At 42.7% G+C, this 8,225-nt stretch overlaps 1 pseudogene; it reads right to left on the reverse strand.

Annotated features, from left to right (window-relative positions):
- Positions 1-5,955: 5,955 nt before the first annotated feature.
- Positions 5,956-7,132, reverse strand: LOC122733329 (annotated as a pseudogene).
- Between the last annotated feature and the right edge of the window lie 1,093 nt (positions 7,133-8,225).

The raw sequence follows: 8,225 nt of genomic DNA on the forward strand, positions 1-8,225 counted from the left end.
TCCCCTGGACTTTCCTTAGGTGGCAGAAAGTTTCCTTGATTTAAAAAAATGGACCACAAAAGTGGGAATACCTAGCCAGGGGTACCATGCTTCCTTGGCCCCTTACCTCTGTGGCTGGCATTAAATCTGATTTCTCAACATTTCTATCAGTGATTCTTAGTCAGAACCTCTGATAGTTATTTTTATCATTTTTTTTAAAAGCTGTATTTCAAGCTAGAATGGAATTCATGGAAAGGTTTCAGTTTGATGATGTCGAAGGGCTGGGAATAATGAACATTTAAAATGAATAAAAGCAATTGCCACTATTTCCTGGAATTCTGCAAGTACTAAAACAATCTAATAATGGGGTCTTATTCGATGCATTACTCGAATGGTAATTAAATCACATGCTGTAAATGGCAGCAATGAATCTCAGGGTTGACTTTTGATGGGGAGAGGAGGAAATCATTTTACCCTGTCTTATTGGAAAAGCTGAATTGTCAGTTTTCAAAAAGGTCCAGAATCACAAAACCTCAAAGCCAGAAGGAACCTTCTACACCAAAATTGCTTTCAGGTAAATTTCTATATAGTCACACCTCCCTTAACCTGGTGTTTGTAAAGTTTATTTATCAAACCCATGAGTAAGACTTTATTTATCCTTGTCAAATTTTATCCCATATAGATTCAGTTCAGTTTTCTAGCCTCCCATGATCTCCCTGGTTCCCAATTCTGGCATCCATTGTGTTAGTTATGACTCCTTATTTAGTGCATTCTATAAATTTGATAATATGCCACCTCTACCTTTAGCTAAGCCGTTAGTAAAAATTATTTTTAGAAAGGTAAGTAGCATTGAACCAAGCATAGATTACTGGGGCACACCACTGGAGACCTTGTCAAGTTTATACCTAGCCATTAATATCTCCTCTTTGGATCTGACCATTAAATCATTAGGAAGGAAGGAAGGAAGGGAAAGGAGGGAAGGAGGAAGGGAGGGAAGGAGGAAGATGGGAAAAAGGGAGGGAGGGAAAGAGGAAGGGAGGGAGGAAGGAAGGGAAGGAGGAAGGAATGGAGGAAGGGAGGGATAAAACAAGCATAGATCAAATGCCTATTATGTCCAGGCACTGTTCTAAGTGCTTTACAAATCTTATCTCATGTTGAACCTCACAACAACCCTGGGAGAGAGGTGTTATTGTGATCCCCATTTATAGATGAGGAATGTGAGGCAGACAACAGTGAAGTGACTTGCCCAGAGTCACCCAGCTAGGAAGTAACTGAGGCTGGATTTAAAATCAGGTCTTTCTGACTTTAGACCCAGGGATCTACCCAGGGCAGCACCACCTTGCTGCCTTTAATTAGTAATCCATCTAGGTATACAATTGCCTAACCTGCATTTTGTACCCTAAATTTAAAAAAAGTCTGGGGGTGGGAGGAGACAGGGGGAGTGTTCAGGCATGATAAACTTTGTCAAGGGCTTTGTTAAAATCTAGTTAAGCTAGGGGCAGCTAGGTGGCACAGTAGATAAAGCACCAGCCCTGGATTCAGGAGGACCTGAGTTCAAATCTGGACTCAGACACTTGACACTGTGTGACCCTGGGCAAGTCACTTAACCCTCATTGCCCCACCAAAAAAAAAATCTAGTTAAGCTTTATGTACAAATTTTCATTGTTCTATTAGTCTAATGACCCTGTCAAAACAGTCATTGAGGTTCTTCTGTAGTTGACAGTCAGCCTTAAAGTCAGAAAGACCTGAGCTCTGACATCTGCTGGTTGTATGGTCTTGGATAAGTCATTTCACCTCTCTAGGCAATTCTCTGTGGCTGGAAGTTGAAGAAAAGATGCTGACCTCAATTGGTAAAGGCTGTTTCCATACACTGACCATTCCCCATACCAATGAAATCAACAGCTCATGTCCCAATCCCTATACTGGACTTGTTCTTGTCAAAAATATGGAGAGATAGGGACTGAGAAAATATAACTATTTGAATGGTGGTTCTTAAATAGTAGTCATTATTGCCTTAATGAAACCATGCTGTCCTTTTGTGATCATTGCTTCCTTTTCTATTTGTTCTGTAATTTTCCCTTTAACATTATGATGCAGAAATTTTGCCAGGCCTGGACGTCAAACTCGCTGCCTGTGGTTTTCAGATTTCATTAGCTATTTGAAGTTTTGGTTATATACATTTTGACTTTATTGGTTAACTAGCTCTTGAAGGGTTTCTTATTTTATCACCAAATCAAATTTTGATGATCTGCTTACCCTAGAATATTCACTTTAATCTCACCTTCTGATAACCTCCTAGTAGTACTCTGGTATTACCAAAATATCCATGCATTGGCAACATTTTCTCTAGTCATGTTTATTTTTTAAGTTTTTTTTGGATTTCACTGTGAGAAATTTCTGGATTTTAGTGAGAACTTAGTGTGCATTCTTGTTCTGCTATTTATGACCCATGTGCCATGGGATAAATAACTTCCCTTCTTTGGGGCTCAGTTTCCTCTTCTGTAAAATGGGCTAGATCTCTAAAGTCCCTTCCAGTTCTGAACATGAAACCATGAAAAGTTGCGATGACACTGAAGCCTTTTCTCCTTTCTAGAAACAATGTTGAGGGTAGCTAGATAGCACAGTGGATAAAGCACTGGCCCTGGATTCAGGAGGACCTGAGTTCAGATTCAGCCTCAGACACTTGACACTTACTAGTTGTGTGACCCTGGGCAAGTCACTTAACACCCATTGCCCCGCAAAAGAAAAGAATGATAAAAAAAATAGAAACAATGTCAAAGTGTTTGAGAAATAGCAGCCCTACAGGCCCAAATGGTGGACTGGGCATGGCTGAGAGCCAACGTTGAAAAACCTCCTCTGTGATGTTTGGGTGAAATCTAAGGCCAGATCACCGCTCAGCCAAGCTTCTAGGCATGGGAAAGCACTTCTGTACCATTACTGGCACTTCCAAAAGTGCCCTGAGAGGGGTGATGATCAAAGGGACAGGCACTAAGAGAGGATGGGATCAAGGGCACAAACAGAGAAGCATTGGCCTTGGCAGGGAGAAGGGAAAAAGCTTGAAACAGAAGAGAATAGGAGACAGAGAACTGGGGAGAAGAGGGAGCTCATAAAATATGACCTCCATTTTCTCAGTAAAAGAGAAGGGGTTGTCCTCTGCTGAATGGGAGGAGAGGAGGGATTGTTTAAGTAGTTTGGAAAGATTTGGAACAGATGCCATGGGAAGTGGGGTGGGGTGTCCATCAGGGAAGAGCATCTAGGGTCCAGTTTGGATCTGATGGCACACATATGTTGTGGGCCCATTCAGCTTGCTTCTCTGACTTCGTCTAGGAACATTCATAAGTCTATGAATAGGAACAGAGATGGTGGGTGGGGGGCTAATCCCTGGTTAAGATTTGGAACTGGGTGAGTGGTGATAAGACAAGGGGCCAAGGACTTGAGGGAAAAGGATGGTGTAAAGCTGAACCTGTTCATTATGTTGTCAAGATTTGGAAGAAAAGAAAGTGAGGCCATAGCAAGGGTGAGGGAACAGGTTGGGAAAGGTGGGGAAGAATTCAGTGCCCAAAGATCAGTGTGAAGACAAAAACAAATGAGCTTGAGTGAGGCACAGGCCAAAAAGGAAGGATACAAGTTACGGTCAGATAAAGGAATCTCTGAATTCTGAATTGTGGGGGAAGAACATGGGTGGGTGATGATGAGCTCACCATGAAGACAGTCGAAGTTTGTGTGATGGCATCTGTTGCAGAGGATGAGGAGAATTTCTGAGGAGAGCTCACTGTGACCTTAGAAATTCAATCAGCATCCACTTTCCTAGAGAAGCCATGAGGGGTGCTGGATCTCTAGAGGGCTGGCCTTTTAGTCAAGAAGGGTTCAGTCCCTGGCTCTGACACAGACTGTGTGACCACTTAACCTTCCAAACAGAATTTAGAGATAAGTGGCTGATCTCCATCAGTGGTAGGAAGTTTCCACACCAACGTTTCCTTATACCCATGAAATCATAGGTTTGATTCTTACACCGATAAGTATATATTTTAGTATAAATAGACTTGAATACTTGGTGATTTCGGTGAAAAGATGGCCCTAGGAGAGGGTGACAAAATATGGTGAAAAACAGTGAAGGCTTTTGAGCAGAGGTCCTTAGCCTGAAGACCATTAATTTATTTTTTTAATTAAAAAAACCCTCTCTCTATCTATCTATCTGTTTGTTTAATTTGTTCATTTATTTATTTAAAAATCAACACCTGCATTTCAATACAATTGGTTTCTTTTGAAATCCCATATATTTTATTTTATCCATTTAAAAACATGATTCAGAGAAGAGGTTCCCAGGCTTCACTAGCTTTTCCAGTGTGTCCAGGACACAAAAAGGATAAAGAACCCCTATGCTAAAGGTTCAAAGACACTACAGAAGCCTTAGGCCTGCATATCCTGAATATTCTCTTCAGGAAGTGTCTAGGGAGGAGCCGGACAAGGCCAACATCAAACTGCTTTATGCATTATGTTGGCTTTGTCTTAATAGACAGAAAATGACTGGTTACCTATGCGGGATCCATGTATTAATTACCTATGTCCTTAGGCCACACCATCAGCTCATTAGAACAAATATCAGAATCACAGAGGCAGTGAGTGAGAAAGCAAGACGTGGCAGATTGTCAGGAGGCACTGGGGTCTGGAGGTGAGCTTAGGAATCCCCTATTGTTATCCAATGCCCACTAAGTGATGAGCAGAAGCCAACAATATTCTATTTTCTGCCTAGTAGATGGCTTTCCTGTACCTTCTCACATGTGTACTCAAAGATAAAATAGACCCCCTGGTTTTACTTCTTAAGAAACTGCAAGTTTATGAAAGAGATTCTCAACTTGGAGAGATCACAGCACCTGAGAAATGGATTAAAAAGACCTAGAGTGATGCATCCCTTTTAACTCTCCCATGGCCAGGTGACCAGTGAGCCAGGTAGGTTTTCCCCCTTGGTGGCAGAAAAGGTATTTTTAATTTAAAAAGGAATTATTGGGGCAGCTAGGTGGCGCAGTGGATAGAGCACCGGCCCTGGAGTCAGGAGTACCTGAGTTCAAATATGGCCTCAGACACTTAACACTTACTAGCTGTGTGACCCTGGGCAAGTCACTTAACCCCAATTGCCTCACTAAAAAAAAAAAAAGGGAATTATTGTGGACTTTGATCTATTAGCCTCATAAGAAGTTTTAAATTAAACTGAAGTAAAATGGAGCCCTCTGATGGTATATTGTTGAGAAAAAGATTGGCATTCAGTGTGCATTGTAATCACCACTTTAGGATTTACTATAATACCCCCAAATCATCCATTGGCCTGCTTCCTTGATGCAGAGACTAGAGGAGGAACCCTGCAGAAGGCACCTCTTGCCAACTTGACACAGGTGGGAAAGTGACCTTCCCTCTCTACTCTCTGAATTGGCATCATCCATTAGGCAGGTAATTTAGGTTTGGAGGTAAGGAAGAGTTTCCTTACCATCAAAGCTATGGAATAATAATTTGCAAGCTTGATTTGTTATACAGGTAGTGAGTTCCTTGTAACTGAGCACATTTATGCAGAGGCTGGATGAACATATGCTGCAGATGAGGCTTTTTTTTTTAGAAGGAAACACTTTTAATAGCTTCTAAATTAAAAAAAAAAAACAACTTTCAGATGCTAACAGTTCACAATAATTTCACCAAAATATTCTGGAAGATTTTGGTCTTAGTGGAGTTTCCAGAGAGTGTGTAAATCCATAAAAGAGCAAAGCCTGCACAGGAAGGCTGATACCTTCCCTCTGTAGCCTAGGCCACAAATGTGAGATTCTTGTAGCCCAGTCAAGGGAGAATCAAATCACCTACAAGACAATGCTTCTTTCTCCACAGCTTCCAGAGGGTTTTCAGCCTTCTTCTCACTTTCACACGTGCCACCTCTCAGGCTCCACATAGGATTCCTGTTGCCTTTGACAGCCCAGAAAGAACCAGAAGGGATCACTTTTGGGTCTCCATGTTCTCTTCCTCTTCTCCTTGAGGTGGCTCCTCTGCATTCTCCTCTTCTTCCTCACCTTCCTTCTTTTCTGGATGTTTTTCATAAGCTTTTTCAGAAGGTGTCACTATCACCCCATCCCAGGTAGACATTTCTGAGGCAAGATAATGGGCATCACCCTCCAGGCCAAGGATCTTCCTATATCCTCCACGTGATAGAATCCTAACTAATGTCTGAGCCATATAGCATACCATGTCCTGTTGTTCCAGGGTCATGACTGTGTGTACCCAGAAGTTGCCATTTTCACAGGGGTCAGTAATCCCTACTGAACCTGGAAGAAACAACCCAGCAGCCAGATTCTGAAGGCATTGCCTGTAAGCCACATTGGGGGCTAAGGGTTGTCTGGTAGGGTTGTTCATCACAGCATAGTAGCCCAAAAGGTCAAGGATCCAAGGTGTGAGAGGTTCAAAGCCAGGAAACCAAATCCTCAAGTCCTTCAGTAGATGGATGAGAACTTTCACAGTAGACTGAGAAGCATTCTCAGCGAGCATGCCGAATGGCTGCCAAGGCACTCTGCAGAACCTTGATGTCCAAATGTAATTCTGGGTCCAGCTTTTGAAGATTAAGTGGCACTGTTGTAATGAGGATCTTCACTGGGGCATCATCAGAGCTGATCTCAAAGCCAGTTTCATTGGTCAGCAAAGTCAAAATTTCCACAGGAACCTGTGCTCTAAGGTTTTCTTCCACCTTGTTCCCCAAGGTTGCAACATCTTCAATGTTGTCAGGATCTACAGAATCACAACCAGATAGGCCACATTATGTCCTGTGGTCATTGTCCCTTTCTTGTAAGATCCCACTTGCAGGACCTCTTCAGTTTGTACTTCAAAGGTTCCTAGAGCCACAATCAAGTTGTTAATAACATTGTTGATTTTTGTTACCAGAGAAAGGATGGATGCCTGTTCAGCAGAGTTGGGAGCAAGGTCCTGATTTCCTTTTCAGCAAGGCCTCACTGAAGGTGGTTTCATCAGGTACAGCTTTGACTCGAGGGAAGGCCATTTCACACACATAAAAATCAAATGGGATGTGTGGCACAAATGGCCTGAACCCCCCCCTCCTCCCCCCCCCCCGTCCTCCCCTGGAGCCAAAGAACCCTCCACAACCTCGGCCTCCATCACCTTTCATGGTTCCCATGGTCTTGAACAATGGAAGCCGCAACAACCGCCCTTTCCTCTCATGAGCCAACCGCAGATGAGGCTTCTAATTGGACAATGTGACCTCTGAAGTCACTTAATTCCCCTGTGAGCACCCAGGTGGGCCACAGATCTAGAGACCCCTGAGCTGTAAATAAGCAAATTCTGGATGCAAATTGAGAAAGACAATCAGGTAGCCAGATGTTGGGTCTTCATGACACCAAGCGTCCAAATGTTTTGGAAACATCTGGCTATTATTTGTTCAAGTTAAAAATGTTTTTCTACACTTTGGGCCTAATGCTTTGGAGGCAGAAACTGTTTAGAACTGTTTGATTATGACAAATACTTGATATTTCTGTGACGGTTCACATGTGTTATCTCATTTGCTCCTTACAACGAGGCTCTGTGTTAGTGGAGTGTCATCTTCATTTACTAGGTAAGGGCCACACTGAATCAATGGCAGATCTGAGACAGTAAGCAGAAATGCTGACCTGGCTCACATTAATCACCAAGTCTGGGAACTGCAAGGGACCTCATAAGTCATCTGGTCCAAATAGTCCCCACTACAATACCACTAGCATAGGGGAATCTAGGTTTAGCTTGGGGTCAAATCCCATTTCAGTCATTTATGACCTGTGTAACTGTGCTCAAGTCATTTCCCTTCTCAGGACCTCAGTTTCCACATCTGTAAAAGGAAGCTCTTAAAGTCCTCTAAGGTCATGCTGAGCTCTAAATCTTTATGATCCTTTGAAATTTAGCCATGGGTTGGGAGGAGGGTCTCTGGATGGCCATGGCTTCCTAAGGCAGCCCATTCCACTGGTAAAGTAGCTCCAATCATTACTAAATGTTTCCTTCAATCCAACAGAAATTTGCCTCTCTATGACTTCCCTTAATTACTTCTAGTGCTGCCCCCTGTAGCCAGGCCAAGCAAGTATAAGCCCTCCTGCACATGGCATTCTTTCAAATTCTTGAAACAGCTGCCTCGTTTTACCTGTCTTCTCTTTTTATAGCTAACTATTCCCAGATCCATCAGCTGATCCTCAGATAGCATGTTTCTCCATCCAAAGCTATCAAAGAGAGTAGCT

Source organism: Dromiciops gliroides, chromosome X (assembly GCF_019393635.1).
Source record: "Dromiciops gliroides isolate mDroGli1 chromosome X, mDroGli1.pri, whole genome shotgun sequence".
Lineage (NCBI taxonomy): Eukaryota > Metazoa > Chordata > Mammalia > Microbiotheria > Microbiotheriidae > Dromiciops > Dromiciops gliroides.